The sequence below is a fragment of the Phalangium opilio genome, unplaced genomic scaffold (genome assembly GCF_054372755.1).
Source record: "Phalangium opilio isolate 3A_F unplaced genomic scaffold, DU_Popi_V2 ptg000032l_1, whole genome shotgun sequence".
In the NCBI taxonomy this organism is placed as follows: domain Eukaryota; kingdom Metazoa; phylum Arthropoda; class Arachnida; order Opiliones; family Phalangiidae; genus Phalangium; species Phalangium opilio.
This window is the reverse complement of record NW_028324159.1, coordinates 5,383,337-5,401,355: the sequence shown is the minus strand read 5'-3', so window position 1 is coordinate 5,401,355 and position 18,019 is coordinate 5,383,337.

Sequence of the window (18,019 nt, the reverse complement as noted above, 5' to 3'; positions counted from 1 at the left end):
TTTGAAGGTACTTGTGGGTGCTTGTAGGTACTTGTCGGTGCTTGTGGGTGTTTGTAGGTACTTTTGGGTGCTTGTAGGTACTTGTCGGTGCTTGTGGGTGTTTGTAGGTACTTGTCGGTACTTGTGGGTGTTTTTAGGTACTTGTGGGTGTTTCAGGTACTTGTGGGTGCTTGTAGGTACTTGTGGGTGCTTGTAGGTACTTTAGGGTGCTTGTAGGTACTTGTGGGTGCTTGTAGGTACTTGTGGGTGTTTGTAGGTACTTGTGGGTGTTTCAGGTACTTGTGGGTGCTTGTAGGTACTTGTGGGTGCTTGTAGGTACTTGTGGGTGCTTGGCCCGGGTACTTTTGGGTGTTTGTAGGTACTTGTGGGTGCTTGTAGGAACTTGTGGGTGCTTGCAGGAACTTGTGGGTGCTTGTAGGAACTTGTGGGTGCTTGTAGGTGCTTATGGGTTTTTGAAGGTACTTGTAGGTACTTGTCGGTGCTTGTGGGTGTTTGTAGGTACTTGTCGGTACTTGTGGGTGCTTATAGGTACTTGTGGGTGCTTGTAGGTACTTGTGGGTGCTTGTAGGTACTTGTGGGTGCTTGTAGCTACTTGTGGGTACTTGTAGGTACTTGTAGGTGCTTGTGGGTACTTGTAGGTTCTTGTAGGAACTTGTGGGTGCTTGCAGGAACTTGTGGGTGCTTGTAGGAACTTGTGGGTGCTTGTAGGTGCTTGTGGGTATTTGAAGGTACTTGTGGGTGCTTGTAGGTACTTGTCGGTGCTTGTGGGTGTTTGTAGGTACTTGTGGGTGCTTGTAGGTACTTGTCGGTGCTTGTGGGTGTTTGTAGGTACTTGTCGGTACTTGTGGGTGTTTGTAGGTACTTGTGGGTGTTTCAGGTGCTTGTGGGTGCTTGTAGGTACTTGTGGGTGCTTGTAGGTACTTGTGGGTGCTTGTAGGTACTTGTGGGTGCTTGCCCCGTGTACTTTTGGGTGTTTGTAGGTACTTGTGGGTGCTTGTAGGTACTTGTGGGTGCTTGTAGGAACTTGTGGGTGCTTGCAGGAACTTGTGGGTGCTTGTAGGAACTTGTGGGTGCTTGTAGGTACTTGTGGGTACTTGTGCGTGCTTGTAGGTACTTGTGGGTGCTTGCCCCGGGTACTTTTGTGTGTTTGTAGGTACTTGTGGGTGCTTATAGGTACTTGTGGGTGCTTGTAGGTACTTGTGGGTGCTTGTAGGAACTTGTGGGTGCTTGCAGGAACTTGTGGGTGCTTGTAGGAACTTGTGGGTGCTTGTAGGTGCTTGTGGGTATTTGAAGGTACTTGTGGGTGCTTGTAGGTACTTGTCGGTGCTTGTGGGTGTTTGTAGGTACTTGTGGGTGCTTGTAGGTACTTGTCGGTGCTTGTGGGTGTTTGTAGGTACTTGTCGGTACTTGTGGGTGTTTGTAGGTACTTGTGGGTGTTTCAGGTACTTGTGGGTGCTTGTAGGTACTTGTGGGTGCTTGTAGGTACTTGTGGGTGCTTGTAGGTACTTGTGGGTGCTTGCCCCGGGTACTTTTGGGTGTTTGTAGGTACTTGTGGGTGCTTGTAGGTACTTGTGGGTGCTTGTAGGAACTTGTGGGTGCTTGCAGGAACTTGTGGGTGCTTGTAGGAACTTGTGGGTGCTTGTAGGTACTTGTGGGTACTTGTGCGTGCTTGTAGGTACTTGTGGGTGCTTGCCCCGGGTACTTTTGTGTGTTTGTAGGTACTTGTGGGTGCTTGTAGGTACTTGTGGGTGCTTGTAGGAACTTGTGGGTGCTTGCAGGAACTTGTGGGTGCTTGTAGGAACTTGTGGGTGCTTGTAGGTGCTTGTGGGTGTTTGAAGGTACTTGTGGGTGCTTGTAGGTACTTGTCGGTGCTTGTGGGTGTTTGTAGGTACTTGTGGGTGCTTGTAGGTACTTGTCGGTGCTTGTGGGTGTTTGTAGGTACTTGTCGGTACTTGTGGGTGTTTGTAGGTACTTGTGGGTGTTTCAGGTACTTGTGGGTGCTTGTAGGTACTTGTGGGTGCTTGTAGGTACTTTAGGGTGCTTGTAGGTACTTGTGGGTGCTTGTAGGTACTTGTGGGTACTTGTAGGTACTTGTGGGTGCTTGTCGGTACTTGTGGGTGCTTGTAGGTACTTGTGGGTACTTGCCCCGGGTTCTTGTGGGTGCGTGTAGGTACTTATGGGTACTTGTAGGTGCGTGTGGGTGCTTGTAGGTACTTGTGGGTGCTTGAAGGTACTTGTGGGTGCTTGTAGGTACTTGTGGGTGCTTGTAGGTACTTGTGGGTGCTTGCCCCGGGTACTTTTGGGTGTTTGTAGGTACTTGTGGGTGCTTGTAGGTACTTGTGGGTGCTTGTAGGAACTTGTGGGTGCTTGCAGGAACTTGTGGGTGCTTGTAGGAACTTGTGGGTGCTTGTAGGTACTTGTGGGTGCTTGTAGGTGCTTATGGGTGTTTGAAGGTACTTGTGGGTGCTTGTAGGTACTTGTCGGTGCTTGTGTGTGTTTGTAGATACTTGTGGGTGCTTGTAGGTACTTGTGGGTGCTTGTAGGTACTTTAGGGTGCTTGTAGGTACTTGTGGGTGCTTGTAGGTACTTGTGGGTACTTGTAGGTACTTGTGGGTGCTTGTAGGTACTTGTGGGTGCTTGTAGGTACTTGTGGGTACTTGCTCCGGGTTCTTGTGGGTGCGTGTAGGTACTTATGGGTACTTGTAGGTGCGTGTGGGTGCTTGTAGGTACTTGTGGGTGCTTGAAGGTACTTGTGGGTGCTTGTAGGTACTTGTGGGTGCTTGTAGGTACTTGTGGGTGCTTGCCCCGGGTACTTTTGGGTGTTTGTAGGTACTTGTGGGTGCTTGTAGGTACTTGTGGGTGCTTGTAGGAACTTGTGGGTGCTTGCAGGAACTTGTGGGTGCTTGTAGGAACTTGTGGGTGCTTGTAGGTACTTGTGGGTACTTGTGCGTGCTTGTAGGTACTTGTGGGTGCTTGCCCCGGGTACTTTTGGGTGTTTGTAGGAACTTGTGGGTGCTTGTAGGTACTTGTGGGTGCTTGCAGGAACTTGTGGGTGCTTGTAGGAACTTGTGGGTGCTTGTAGGTGCTTGTGGGTGTTTGAAGGTACTTGTGGGTGCTTGTAGGTACTTGTCGGTGCTTGTGGGTGCTTGTAGGTACTTGTCTGTGCTTATAGGTACTTGTGGGTGCTTGTAGGTACTTGTGGGTGCTTGTAGGTACTTGTGGGTGCTTGTAGGTACTTGTGGGTACTTATACGTACTTGTAGGTGCTTGTGAGTACTTGTAGGTTCTTGTAGGAACTTGTGGGTGCTTGCAGGAACTTGTGGGTGCTTGTAGGAACTTGTGGGTGCTTGTAGGTGCTTGTGGGTGTTTGAAGGTACTTGTGGGTGCTTGTAGGTACTTGTCGGTGCTTGTGGGTGTTTGTAGGTACTTGTGGGTGCTTGTAGGTACTTGTCGGTGCTTGTGGGTGTTTGTAGGTACTTGTCGGTACTTGTGGGTGTTTGTAGGTACTTGTGGGTGTTTCAGGTACTTGTGGGTGCTTGTAGGTACTTGTGGGTGCTTGTAGGTACTTGTGGGTGCATGTAGGTACTTGTGGGTGCTTGTAGGTACTTGTGGGTGCTTGCCCCGGGTACTTTTGGGTGTTTGTAGGTACTTGTGGGTGCTTGTAGGAACTTGTGGGTGCTTGCAGGAACTTGTGGGTGCTTGTAGGAACTTGTGGGTGCTTGTAGGTGCTTATGGGTGTTTGAAGGTACTTGTGGGTGCTTGTAGGTACTTGTCGGTGCTTGTGTGTGTTTGTAGATACTTGTGGGTGCTTGTAGGTACTTGTGGGTGCTTGTAGGTACTTTAGGGTGCTTGTAGGTACTTGTGGGTGCTTGTAGGTACTTGTGGGTACTTGTAGGTACTTGTGGGTGCTTGTAGGTACTTGTGGGTGCTTGTAGGTACTTGTGGGTACTTGCCCCGGGTTCTTGTGGGTGCGTGTAGGTACTTATGGGTACTTGTAGGTGCGTGTGGGTGCTTGTAGGTACTTGTGGGTGCTTGAAGGTACTTGTGGGTGCTTGTAGGTACTTGTGGGTGCTTGTAGGTACTTGTGGGTGCTTGCCCCGGGTACTTTTGGGTGTTTGTAGGTACTTGTGGGTGCTTGTAGGTACTTGTGGGTGCTTGCCCCGGGTACTTTTGGGTGTTTGTAGGAACTTGTGGGTGCTTGTAGGTACTTGTGGGTGCTTGCAGGAACTTGTGGGTGCTTGTAGGAACTTGTGGGTGCTTGTAGGTGCTTGTGGGTGTTTGAAGGTACTTGTGGGTGCTTGTAGGTACTTGTCGGTGCTTGTGGGTGCTTGTAGGTACTTGTCTGTGCTTATAGGTACTTGTGGGTGCTTGTAGGTACTTGTGGGTGCTTGTAGGTACTTGTGGGTGCTTGTAGGTACTTGTGGGTACTTATACGTACTTGTAGGTGCTTGTGAGTACTTGTAGGTTCTTGTAGGAACTTGTGGGTGCTTGCAGGAACTTGTGGGTGCTTGTAGGAACTTGTGGGTGCTTGTAGGTGCTTGTGGGTGTTTGAAGGTACTTGTGGGTGCTTGTAGGTACTTGTCGGTGCTTGTGTGTGTTTGTAGGTACTTGTGGGTGCTTTTAGGTACTTGTCGGTGCTTGTGGGTGTTTGTAGGTACTTGTCGGTACTTGTGGGTGTTTGTAGGTACTTGTGGGTGTTTCAGGTACTTGTGGGTGCTTGTAGGTACTTGTGGGTGCTTATTGGTACTTGTGGGTGCTTGTAGGTACTTGTGGGTGCTTGTAGGTACTTGTGGGTGCTTGTAGCTACTTGTGGGAACTTGTAGGTACTTGTAGGTGCTTGTGGGTACTTGTCGGTTCTTGTAGGAACTTGTGGGTGCTTGCAGGAACTTGTGGGTGCTTGTAGGAACTTGTGGGTGCTTGTAGGTGCTTGTGGGTGTTTGAAGGTACTTGTGGGTGCTTGTAGGTACTTGTCGGTGCTTGTGGGTGTTTGTAGGTACTTGTGGGTGCTTGTAGGTACTTGTCGGTGCTTGTGTTTGTTTGTAGGTACTTGTCGGTACTTGTGGGTGTTTGTAGGTACTTGTGGGTGTTTCAGGTTCTTGTGGGTGCTTGTAGGTACTTGTGGGTGCTTGTAGGTACTTGTGGGTGCTTGTAGGTACTTGTGGGTGCTTGTAGGTACTTGTCGGTGCTTGTGGGTGTTTGTAGGTACTTGTCGGTACTTGTGGGTGTTTGTAGGTACTTGTGGGTGTTTCAGGTACTTGTGGGTGCTTGTAGGTACTTGTGGGTGCTTATAGGTACTTGTGGGTGCTTGTAGGTACTTGTGGGTGCTTGTAGGTACTTGTGGGTGCTTGTAGCTACTTGTGGGTACTTGTAGGTACTTGTAGGTGCTTGTGGGTACTTTTAGGTTCTTGTAGGAACTTGTGGGCGCTTGCAGGAACTTGTGGGTGCTTGTAGGTACTTGTCGGTGCTTGTGTGTGTTTGTAGGTACTTGTGGGTGCTTGTAGGTACTTGTCGGTGCTTGTGGGTGTTTGTAGGTACTTGTCGGTACTTGTGGGTGTTTGTAGGTACTTGTGGGTGTTTCAGGTACTTGTGGGTGCTTGTAGGTACTTGTGGGTGCTTATAGGTACTTGTGGGTGCTTGTAGGTACTTGTGGGTGCTTGTAGGTACTTGTGGGTGCTTGTAGCTACTTGTGGGTACTTGTAGGTACTTGTAGGTGCTTGTGGGTACTTGTAGGTTCTTGTAGGAACTTGTGGGTGCTTGCAGGAACTTGTGGGTGCTTGTAGGAACTTGTGGGTGCTTGTAGGTGCTTGTGGGTGTTTGAAGGTACTTGTGGGTGCTTGTAGGTACTTGTCGGTGCTTGTGGGTGTTTGTAGGTACTTGTGGGTGCTTGTAGGTACTTGTCGGTGCTTGTGGGTGTTTGTAGGTACTTGTCGGTACTTGTGGGTGTTTGTAGGTACTTGTGGGTGTTTCAGGTACTTGTGGGTGCTTGTAGGTACTTGTGGGTGCTTGTAGGTACTTGTGAGTGCTTGTAGGTACTTGTGGGTGCTTGCCTTGGGTACTTTTGGGTGTTTGTAGGTACTTGTGGGTGCTTGTAGGTACTTGTGGGTGCTTGTAGGAACTTGTGGGTGCTTGCAGGAACTTGTGGGTGCTTGTAGGTACTTGTGGGTACTTGTGCGTGCTTGTAGGTACTTGTGGGTGCTTGCCCCGGGTACTTTTGTGTGTTTGTAGGTACTTGTGGGTGCTTGTAGGTACTTGTGGGTGCTTGTAGGAAATTGTGGGTGCTTGCAGGAACTTTTGGGTGCTTGTAGGAACTTGTGGGTGCTTGTAGGTGCTTGTGGGTGTTTGAAGGTACTTGTGGGTGCTTGTAGGTACTTGTCGGTGCTTGTGGGTGTTTGTAGGTACTTTTGGGTGCTTGTAGGTACTTGTCGGTGCTTGTGGGTGTTTGTAGGTACTTGTCGGTACTTGTGGGTGTTTTTAGGTACTTGTGGGTGTTTCAGGTACTTGTGGGTGCTTGTAGGTACTTGTGGGTGCTTGTAGGTACTTTAGGGTGCTTGTAGGTACTTGTGGGTGCTTGTAGGTACTTGTGGGTGTTTGTAGGTACTTGTGGGTGTTTCAGGTACTTGTGGGTGCTTGTAGGTACTTGTGGGTGCTTGTAGGTACTTGTGGGTGCTTGGCCCGGGTACTTTTGGGTGTTTGTAGGTACTTGTGGGTGCTTGTAGGAACTTGTGGGTGCTTGCAGGAACTTGTGGGTGCTTGTAGGAACTTGTGGGTGCTTGTAGGTACTTGTGGGTGCTTGCCCCGGGTACTTTTGGGTGTTTGTAGGTACTTGTGGGTGCTTGTAGGAACTTGTGGGTGCTTGCAGGAACTTGTGGGTGCTTGTAGGAACTTGTGGGTGCTTGTAGGTGCTTATGGGTGTTTGAAGGTACTTGTGGGTGCTTGTAGGTACTTGTCGGTGCTTGTGTGTGTTTGTAGATACTTGTGGGTGCTTGTAGGTACTTGTGGGTGCTTGTAGGTACTTTAGGGTGCTTGTAGGTACTTGTGGGTGCTTGTAGGTACTTGTGGGTACTTGTAGGTACTTGTGGGTGCTTGTAGGTACTTGTGGGTGCTTGTAGGTACTTGTGGGTACTTGCCCCGGGTTCTTGTGGGTGCGTGTAGGTACTTATGGGTACTTGTAGGTGCGTGTGGGTGCTTGTAGGTACTTGTGGGTGCTTGAAGGTACTTGTGGGTGCTTGTAGGTACTTGTGGGTGCTTGTAGGTACTTGTGGGTGCTTGCCCCGGGTACTTTTGGGTGTTTGTAGGTACTTGTGGGTGCTTGTAGGTACTTGTGGGTGCTTGTAGGAACTTGTGGGTGCTTGCAGGAACTTGTGGGTGCTTGTAGGAACTTGTGGGTGCTTGTAGGTGCTTGTGGGTATTTGAAGGTACTTGTGGGTGCTTGTAGGTACTTGTCGGTGCTTGTGGGTGTTTGTAGGTACTTGTGGGTGCTTGTAGGTACTTGTCGGTGCTTGTGGGTGTTTGTAGGTACTTGTCGGTACTTGTGGGTGTTTGTAGGTACTTGTGGGTGTTTCAGGTACTTGTGGGTGCTTGTAGGTACTTGTGGGTGCTTGTAGGTACTTGTGGGTGCTTGTAGGTACTTGTAGGTGCTTGCCCCGGGTACTTATGGGTGTTTGTAGGTACTTGTGGGTGCTTGTAGGTACTTGTGGGTGCTTGTAGGAACTTGTGGGTGCTTGCAGGAACTTGTGGGTGCTTGTAGGAACTTGTGGGTGCTTGTAGGTACTTGTGGGTACTTGTGCGTGCTTGTAGGTACTTGTGGGTGCTTGCCCCGGCTACCTTTGTGTGTTTGTAGGTACTTGTGGGTGCTTGTAGGTACTTGTGGGTGCTTGTAGGAACTTGTGGGTGCTTGCAGGAACTTGTGGGTGCTTGTAGGAACTTGTGGGTGCTTGTATGTGCTTGTGGGTGTTTGAAGGTACTTGTGGGTGCTTGTAGGTACTTGTCGGTGCTTGTGGGTGTTTGTAGGTACTTGTGGGTGCTTGTAGGTACTTGTCGGTGCTTGTGGGTGTTTGTAGGTACTTGTCGGTACTTGTGGGTGTTTTTAGGTACTTGTGGGTGTTTCAGGTACTTGTGGGTGCTTGTAGGTACTTGTGGGTGCTTGTAGGTACTTTAGGGTGCTTGTAGGTACTTGTGGGTGCTTGTAGGTACTTGTGGGTACTTGTAGGTACTTGTGGGTGCTTGTAGGTACTTGTGGGTGCTTGTAGGTACTTGTGGGTACTTGCCCCGGGTTCTTGTGGGTGCGTGTAGGTACTTATGGGTACTTGTAGGTGCGTGTGGGTGCTTGTAGGTACTTGTGGGTGCATGAAGGTACTTGTGGGTGCTTGTAGGTACTTTAGGGTGCTTGTAGGTACTTGTGGGTGCTTGTAGGTACTTGTGGGTACTTGTAGGTACTTGTGGGTGCTTGTAGGTACTTGTGGGTGCTTGTAGGTACTTGTGGGTACTTGCCCCGGGTTCTTGTGGGTGCGTTTAGGTACTTATGGGTACTTGTAGGTGCGTGTGGGTGCTTGTAGGTACTTGTGGGTGCTTGAAGGTACTTGTGGGTGCTTGTAGGTACTTGTGGGTGCTTGTAGGTACTTGTGGGTGCTTGCCCCGGGTACTTTTGGGTGTTTGTAGGTACTTGTGGGTGCTTGTAGGTACTTGTGGGTGCTTGTAGGAACTTGTGGGTGCTTGCAGGAACTTGTGGGTGCTTGTAGGAACTTGTGGGTGCTTGTAGGTACTTGTGGGTACTTGTGGGTGCTTGTAGGTACTTGTGGGTGCTTGTAGGTACTTGTGGGTGCTTGAAGGAACTTGTGGGTGCTTAGAGGAACTTGTGGGTGCTTGTAGGAACTTGAGGGTGCTTGCAGGTACTTGTGGGTACTTGTGCGTGCTTGTAGGTACTTGTGGGTGCTTGCCCCGGGTACTTTTGTGTGTTTGTAGGTACTTGTGGGTGCTTGTAGGTACTTGTGGGTGCTTGTAGGAACTTGTGGGTGCTTGCAGGAACTTGTGGGTGCTTGTAGGAACTTGTGGGTGCTTGTAGGTGCTTGTGGGTGTTTGAAGGTACTTGTGGGTGCTTGTAGGTACTTGTCGGTGCTTGTGGGTGTTTGTAGGTACTTGTGGGTGCTTGTAGGTACTTGTCGGTGCTTGTGGGTGTTTGTAGGTACTTGTCGGTACTTGTGGGTGTTTGTAGGTACTTGTGGGTGTTTCAGGTACTTGTGGGTGCTTGTAGGTACTTGTGGGTGCTTGTAGGTACTTTAGGGTGCTTGTAGGTACTTGTGAGTGCTTGTAGGTACTTGTGGGTACTTGTAGGTACTTGTGGGTGCTTGTAGGTACTTGTGGGTGCTTGTAGGTACTTGTGGGTACTTGCCCCGGGTTCTTGTGGGTGCGTGTAGGTACTTATGGGTACTTGTAGGTGCTTGTGGGTGCTTGTAGGTACTTGTGGGTACTTGAAGGTACTTGTGGGTGCTTGTAGGTACTTGTGGGTGCTTGTAGGTACTTGTGGGTGCTTGCCCCGGGTACTTTTGGGTTATTGTAGGTACTTGTGGGTGTTTGTAGGTACTTGTGGGTGCTTGTAGGAACTTGTGGGTGCTTGTAGGAACTTGTGGGTGCTTGTAGGTACTTGTGGGTACTTATAGGTACTTGTGAGTACTTGTGGGTGCTTGTAGGTACTTGTGGGTGCTTGTAGGTGCTTGTGGGTGTTTGAAGGTACTTGTGGGTGCTTGTAGGTACTTATGGGTAATTGTAGGTACTTATGGGTACCTGTAGGTACTTGTGGGTACTTGTGGGTGCTTGTAGGTACTGAAGGTACTTGTAGGTGCTTGTAGGTACTTGTGGGTACTTATAGGTACTTGTGGGTAGTTGTGGGTGCTTGTAGGTACTTGTGGGTACTTATGTGTGCGTGTAGGTACTTGTGGGTGCTTGAACGTGCTTGTGGGTTCTTGCCCCGGGTGCTTGCCCCGGATGCCTCTGGGTGCTTGCCCCGGGTGCTTGTAGGTACTTGCCCCGGGTGCTTGTAGGTACTTGCTCCGGGTGCTTGTAGGTACTTGCCCCGGGTGCTTGTAGGTACTTGCTCCGGGTGCTTGTAGGTACTTGCTCCGGGTGCTTGTAGGTACTTGCTCCGGGTGCTTGTAGGTACTTGCCCCGGGTACTTTTAGGTGCTTGTGAGTGCTTGTAGGTACTTGTGGGTGCTTGTAGGGACTTGTGGGTGCTTGTAGGTACTTGTGGGTGCTTGTAGGTACTTGTGGGTGCTTGTAGGTACTTGTGGGTGCTTGCCCCGGGTACTTTTGGGTGTTTGTAGGTACTTGTGGGTGCTTGTAGGTACTTGTGGGTGCTTGTAGGAAATCTTGGGTGCTTGCAGGAACTTGTGGGTGCTTGTAGGTACTTGTGGGTACTTGTGCGTGCTTGTAGGTACTTGTGGGTGCTTGCCTCGGGTACTTTTGTGTGTTTGTAGGTACTTGTGGGTGCTTGAAGGTACTTGTGGGTGCTTGTAGGAACTTGTGGGTGCTTGTAGGAACTTGTGGGTGCTTGTAGGTGCTTGTGGGTGTTTGAAGGTATTTGTGGGTGCTTGTATGTACTTGTCGGTGCTTGTGGGTGTTTGTAGGTACTTGTGGGTGCTTGTAGGTACTTGTCGGTGCTTGTGGGTGTTTGTAGGTACTTGTCGGTACTTGTGGGTGTTTGTAGGTACTTGTGGGTGTTTCAGGTACTTGTGGGTGCTTGTATCTACTTGTGGGTGCTTGTAGGTACTTGTGGGTGCTTGTAGGTACTTTAGGGTGCTTGTAGGTACTTGTGGGTGCTTGTAGGTACTTGTGGGTACTTGTAGGTACTTGTGGGTACTTGCCCCGGGTTCTTGTGGGTGCGTGTAGGTACTTATGGGTACTTGTAGGTGCTTGTGGGTGCTTGTAGGTACTTGTGGGTGCTTGAAGGTACTTGTGGGTGCTTGTAGGTACTTGTGGGTGCTTGTAGGTACTTGTGGGTGCTTGCCCCGGGTACTTTTGGGTGTTTGTAGGTACTTGTGGGTGCTTGTAGGTACTTGTCGGTGCTTGTGTGTGTTTGTTGGTACTTGTGGGTGCTTGTAGGTACTTGTCGGTGCTTGTGGGTGTTTGTAGGTACTTGTCGGTACTTGTGGGTGTTTGTAGGTACTTGTGGGTGTTTCAGGTACTTGTGGGTGCTTGTAGGTACTTGTGGGTGCTTGTAGGTACTTGTGGGTGCTTGTAGGTACTTGTGGGTGCTTGCCCCGGGTACTTTTGGGTGTTTGTAGGTACTTGTGGGTGCTTGTAGGTACTTGTCGGTGCTTGTGGGTGTTTGTAGGTACTTGTCGGTACTTGTGGGTGTTTGTAGGTACTTGTGGGTGCTTGTAGGTACTTGTGGGTGCTTGTAGGTACTTTAGGATGCTTGTAGGTACTTTATGGGTGCTTGTAGGTACTTGTGGGTACTTGTAGGTACTTGTGGGTGCTTGTAGGTACTTGTGGGTACTTGCCCCGGGTTCTTGTGGGTGCGTGTAGGTACTTATGGGTACTTGTAGGTGCTTGTGGGTGCTTGTAGGTACTTGTGGGTGCTTGAAGGTACTTGTGGGTGCTTGTAGGTACTTGTGGGTGCTTGTAGGTACTTGTGGGTGCTTGCCCCGGGTACTTTTGGGTGTTTGTAGGTACTTGTGGGTGCTTGTAGGTACTTGTGGGTGCTTGTAGGAACTTGTGGGTGCTTGCAGGAACTTGTGGTTGCTTGTAGGAACTTGTGGGTGCTTGTAGGTACTTGTGGGTACTTGTGCGTGCTTGTAGGTACTTGTGGGTGCTTGCCCCGGGTACTTTTGGGTGTTTGTAGGTACTTGTGGGTGCTTGTAGGTACTTGTGGGTGCTTGCAGGAACTTGTGGGTGCTTGTAGGAACTTGTGGGTGCTTGTAGGTGCTTGTGGGTGTTTGAAGGTACTTGTGGGTGCTTGTAGGTACTTGTCGGTGCTTGTGTGTGTTTGTAGGTACTTGTGGGTGCTTGTAGGTACTTGTCGGTGCTTGTGGGTGTTTGTAGGTACTTGTGGGTGTTTCAGGTACTTGTGGGTGCTTGTAGGTACTTGTGGGTGCTTATAGGTACTTGTGGGTGCTTGTAGGTACTTGTGGGTGCTTGTAGGTACTTTTGGGTGCTTGTAGGTACTTGTGGGTACTTGTAGGTACTTGTAGGTGCTTGTGGGTACTTGTAGGTTCTTGTAGGAACTTGTGGGTGCTTGCAGGAACTTGTGGGTGCTTGTAGGAACTTGTGGGTGCTTGTAGGTGCTTGTGGGTGTTTGAAGGTACTTGTGGGTGCTTGTAGGTACTTGTCGGTGCTTGTGGGTGTTTGTAGGTACTTGTGGGTGCTTGTAGGTACTTGTCGGTGCTTGTGGGTGTTTGTAGGTACTTGTCGGTACTTGTGGGTGTTTGTAGGTACTTGTGGGTGTTTCAGGTACTTGTGGGTGCTTTTAGGTACTTGTGGGTGCTTGTAGGTACTTGTGGGTGCTTGTAGGTACTTGTGGGTGCTTGCCCCGGGTACTTTTGGGTGTTTGTAGGTAATTGTGGGTGCTTGTAGGTACTTGTGGGTGCTTGTAGGAACTTGTGGGTGCTTGCAGGAACTTGTAGGTGCTTGTAGGAACTTGTGGGTGCTTGTAGGTACTTGTGGGTACTTGTGCGTGCTTGTAGGTACTTGTGGGTGCTTGCCCCGGGTACTTTTGTGTGTTTGTAGGTACTTGTGGGTGCTTGTAGGTACTTGTGGGTGCTTGTAGGAACTTGTGGGTGCTTGCAGGAACTTGTGGGTGCTTGTAGGAACTTGTGGGTGCTTGTAGGTGCTTGTGGGTGTTTGAAGGTACTTGTGGGTGCTTGTATGTACTTGTCGGTGCTTGTGGGTGTTTGTAGGTACTTGTGGGTGCTTGTAGGTACTTGTCGGTGCTTGTGGGTGTTTGTAGGTACTTGTCGGTACTTGTGTGTGTTTGTAGGTACTTGTGGGTGTTTCAGGTACTTGTGGGTGCTTGTAGGTACTTGTGGGTGCTTGTAGGTACTTGTGGGTGCTTGTAGGTACTTTAGGGTGCTTGTAGGTACTTTAGGGTGCTTGTAGGTACTTGTGGGTGCTTGTAGGTAGTTGTGGGTACTTGTAGGTACTTGTGGGTGCTGGTAGGTACTTGTGGGTGCTTGTAGGTACTTGTGGGTACTTGCCCCGGGTTCTTGTGGGTGCGTGTAGGTACTTATGGGTACTTGTAGGTGCTTGTGGGTGCTTGTAGGTACTTGTGGGTGCTTGAAGGTACTTGTGGGTGCTTGTAGGTACTTGTGGGTGCTTGAAGGTACTTGTGGGTGCTTGCCCCGGGTACTTTTGGGTGTTTGTAGGTACTTGTGGGTGCTTGTAGGTACTTGTGGGTGCTTGTAGGAACTTGTGGGTGCTTGCAGGAACTTGTGGGTGCTTGAAGGAACTTGTGGGTGCTTGTAGGTACTTGTGGGTACTTGTGCGTGCTTGTAGGTACTTGTGCGTGCTTGCCCCGGGTACTTTTGGGTGTTTGTAGGTACTTGTGGGTGCTTGTAGGTACTTGTGGGTGCTTGCAGGAACTTGTGGGTGCTTGTAGGAACTTGTGGGTGCTTGTAGGTGCTTGTGGGTGTTTGAAGGTACTTGTGGGTGCTTGTAGGTACTTGTCGGTGCTTGTGTGTGTTTGTTGGTACTTGTGGGTGCTTGTAGGTACTTGTCGGTGCTTGTGGGTGTTTGTAGGTACTTGTCGGTACTTGTGGGTGTTTGTAGGTACTTGTCGGTACTTGTGGGTGTTTCAGGTACTTGTGGGTGCTTGTAGGTACTTGTAGGTTCTTGTGGGTACTGATGGGTGCTTGTAGGTACTTATGGGTGCTTGTAGGTGCTTGTGGGTGTTTGAAGGTACTTGTGGGTGCTTGTAGATACTTGTGGGTGCTTGTAGAAACTTATGGGTACCTGTAGGTACTTGTGGGTACTTGTGGGTGCTTGTAGGTACTTGTAGGTACTTGTAGGGGCTTGTAGGTACTTGTGGGTACTTATAGGTACTTGTGAGTACTTGTGGGTGCTTGTAGGTACTTGTGGGTGCTTGTAGGTGCTTGTGGGTGTTTGAAGGTACTTGTGGGTGCTTGTAGGTACTTATGGGTAATTGTAGGTACTTATGGGTACCTGTAGGTACTTGTGGGTACTTGTGGGTGCTTGTAGGTACTTGTAGGTACTTGTAGGTGCTTGTAGGTACTTGTGGGTACTTATAGGTACTTGTGGGTAGTTGTGGGTGCTTGTAGGTACTTGTGGGTACTTATGTGTGCGTGTAGGTACTTGTGGGTGCTTGAACGTGCTTGTGGGTTCTTGCCCCGGATGCCTCTGGGTGCTTGCCCCGGGTGCTTGTAGGTACTTGCCCCGGGTGCTTGTAGGTACTTGCTCCGGGTGCTTGTAGGTACTTGCCCCGGGTGCTTGTAGGTACTTGCTCCGGGTGCTTGTAGGTACTTGCTCCGGGTGCTTGTAGGTACTTGCTCCGGGTGCTTGTAGGTACTTGCCCCGGGTACTTTTAGGTGCTTGTGAGTGCTTGTAGGTACTTGTGGGTGCTTGTAGGTACTTGTGGGTGCTTGTACGTACTTGTGGGTGCTTGTAGGTACTTGTGGGTGCTTGCCCCGGGTACTTTTGGGTGTTTGTAGGTACTTGTGGGTGCTTGTAGGTACTTGTGGGTGCTTGTAGGAACTTGTGGGTGATTGCAGGAACTTGTGGGTGCTTGTAGGAACTTGTGGGTGCTTGTAGGTACTTGTGGGTACTTGTGCGTGCTTGTAGGTACTTGTGGGTGCTTGCCCCGGGTACTTTTGTGTGTTTGTAGGTACTTGTGGGTGCTTGAAGGTACTTGCGGGTGCTTGTAGGAACTTGTGGGTGCTTGCAGGAACTTGTTGGGTGCTTGTAGGAACTTGTGGGTGCTTGTAGGTGCTTGTGGGTGTTTGAAGGTACTTGTGGGTGCTTGTAGGTACTTGTCGGTGCTTGTGGGTGTTTGTAGGTACTTGTGGGTGTTTCAGGTACTTGTGGGTGCTTGTAGGTACTTGTGGGTGCTTATAGGTACTTGTGGGTGCTTGTAGGTACTTGTGGGTGCTTGCCCCGGGTACTTTTGGGTGTTTGTAGGTACTTGTGGGTGCTTGTAGGTACTTGTGGGTGCTTGTAGGAACTTGTGGGTGATTGCAGGAACTTGTGGGTGCTTGTAGGAACTTGTGGGTGCTTGTAGGTACTTGTGGGTACTTGTGCGTGCTTGTAGGTACTTGTGGGTGCTTGCCCCGGGTACTTTTGTGTGTTTGTAGGTACTTGTGGGTGCTTGAAGGTACTTGTGGGTGCTTTTAGGTACTTGTGGGTGCTTGTAGGTACTTGTGGGTGCTTGCCCCGGGTACTTTTGTGTGTTTGTAGGTACTTGTGGGTGCTTGTAGGTACTTGTGGGTGCTTGTAGGAACTTGTGGGTGCTTGCAGGAACTTGTGGGTGCTTGTAGGAACTTGTGGGTGCTTGTAGGTGCTTGTGGGTGTTTGAAGGTACTTGTGGGTGCTTGTATGTACTTGTCGGTGCTTGTGGGTGTTTGTAGGTACTTGTGGGTGCTTGTAGGTACTTGTCGGTGCTTGTGGGTGTTTGTAGGTACTTGTCGGTACTTGTGTGTGTTTGTAGGTACTTGTGGGTGTTTCAGGTACTTGTGGGTGCTTGTAGGTACTTGTGGGTGCTTGTAGGTACTTGTGGGTGCTTGTAGGTACTTTAGGGTGCTTGTAGGTACTTGTGGGTGCTTGTAGGTAGTTGTGGGTACTTGTAGGTACTTGTGGGTGCTGGTAGGTACTTGTGGGTGCTTGTAGGTACTTGTGGGTACTTGCCCCGGGTTCTTGTGGGTGCGTGTAGGTACTTATGGGTACTTGTAGGTGCTTGTGGGTGCTTGTAGGTACTTGTGGGTGCTTGAAGGTACTTGTGGGTGCTTGTAGGTACTTGTGGGTGCTTGAAGGTACTTGTGGGTGCTTGCCCCGGGTACTTTTGGGTGTTTGTAGGTACTTGTGGGTGCTTGTAGGTACTTGTGGGTGCTTGTAGGAACTTGTGGGTGCTTGCAGGAACTTGTGGGTGCTTGAAGGAACTTGTGGGTGCTTGTAGGTACTTGTGGGTACTTGTGCGTGCTTGTAGGTACTTGTGCGTGCTTGCCCCGGGTACTTTTGGGTGTTTGTAGGTACTTGTGGGTGCTTGTAGGTACTTGTGGGTGCTTGCAGGAACTTGTGGGTGCTTGTAGGAACTTGTGGGTGCTTGTAGGTGCTTGTGGGTGTTTGAAGGTACTTGTGGGTGCTTGTAGGTACTTGTCGGTGCTTGTGTGTGTTTGTTGGTACTTGTGGGTGCTTGTAGGTACTTGTCGGTGCTTGTGGGTGTTTGTAGGTACTTGTCGGTACTTGTGGGTGTTTGTAGGTACTTGTCGGTACTTGTGGGTGTTTCAGGTACTTGTGGGTGCTTGTAGGTACTTGTAGGTTCTTGTGGGTACTTATGGGTGCTTGTAGGTACTTATGGGTGCTTGTAGGTGCTTGTGGGTGTTTGAAGGTACTTGTGGGTGCTTGTAGATACTTGTGGGTGCTTGTAGAAACTTATGGGTACCTGTAGGTACTTGTGGGTACTTGTGGGTGCTTGTAGGTACTTGTAGGGGCTTGTAGGTACTTGTGGGTACTTATAGGTACTTGTGAGTACTTGTGGGTGCTTGTAGGTACTTGTGGGTGCTTGTAGGTGCTTGTGGGTGTTTGAAGGTACTTGTGGGTGCTTGTAGGTACTTATGGGTAATTGTAGGTACTTATGGGTACCTGTAGGTACTTGTGGGTACTTGTGGGTGCTTGTAGGTACTTGTAGGTACTTGTAGGTGCTTGTAGGTACTTGTGGGTACTTATAGGTACTTGTGGGTAGTTGTGGGTGCTTGTAGGTACTTGTGGGTACTTATGTGTGCGTGTAGGTACTTGTGGGTGCTTGAACGTGCTTGTGGGTTCTTGCCCCGGATGCCTCTGGGTGCTTGCCCCGGGTGCTTGTAGGTACTTGCCCCGGGTGCTTGTAGGTACTTGCTCCGGGTGCTTGTAGGTACTTGCCCCGGGTGCTTGTAGGTACTTGCTCCGGGTGCTTGTAGGTACTTGCTCCGGGTGCTTGTAGGTACTTGCTCCGGGTGCTTGTAGGTACTTGCCCCGGGTACTTTTAGGTGCTTGTGAGTGCTTGTAGGTACTTGTGGGTGCTTGTAGGTACTTGTGGGTGCTTGTACGTACTTGTGGGTGCTTGTAGGTACTTGTGGGTGCTTGCCCCGGGTACTTTTGGGTGTTTGTAGGTACTTGTGGGTGCTTGTAGGTACTTGTGGGTGCTTGTAGGAACTTGTGGGTGATTGCAGGAACTTGTGGGTGCTTGTAGGAACTTGTGGGTGCTTGTAGGTACTTGTGGGTACTTGTGCGTGCTTGTAGGTACTTGTGGGTGCTTGCCCCGGGTACTTTTGTGTGTTTGTAGGTACTTGTGGGTGCTTGAAGGTACTTGCGGGTGCTTGTAGGAACTTGTGGGTGCTTGCAGGAACTTGTTGGGTGCTTGTAGGAACTTGTGGGTGCTTGTAGGTGCTTGTGGGTGTTTGAAGGTACTTGTGGGTGCTTGTAGGTACTTGTCGGTGCTTGTGGGTGTTTGTAGGTACTAGTGGGTGTTTCAGGTACTTGTGGGTGCTTGTAGGTACTTGTGGGTGCTTATAGGTACTTGTGGGTGCTTGTAGGTACTTGTGGGTGCTTGCCCCGGGTACTTTTGGGTGTTTGTAGGTACTTGTGGGTGCTTGTAGGTACTTGTGGGTGCTTGTAGGAACTTGTGGGTGATTGCAGGAACTTGTGGGTGCTTGTAGGAACTTGTGGGTGCTTGTAGGTACTTGTGGGTACTTGTGCGTGCTTGTAGGTACTTGTGGGTGCTTGCCCCGGGTACTTTTGTGTGTTTGTAGGTACTTGTGGGTGCTTGAAGGTACTTGCGGGTGCTTGTAGGAACTTGTGGGTGCTTGCAGGAACTTGTTGGGT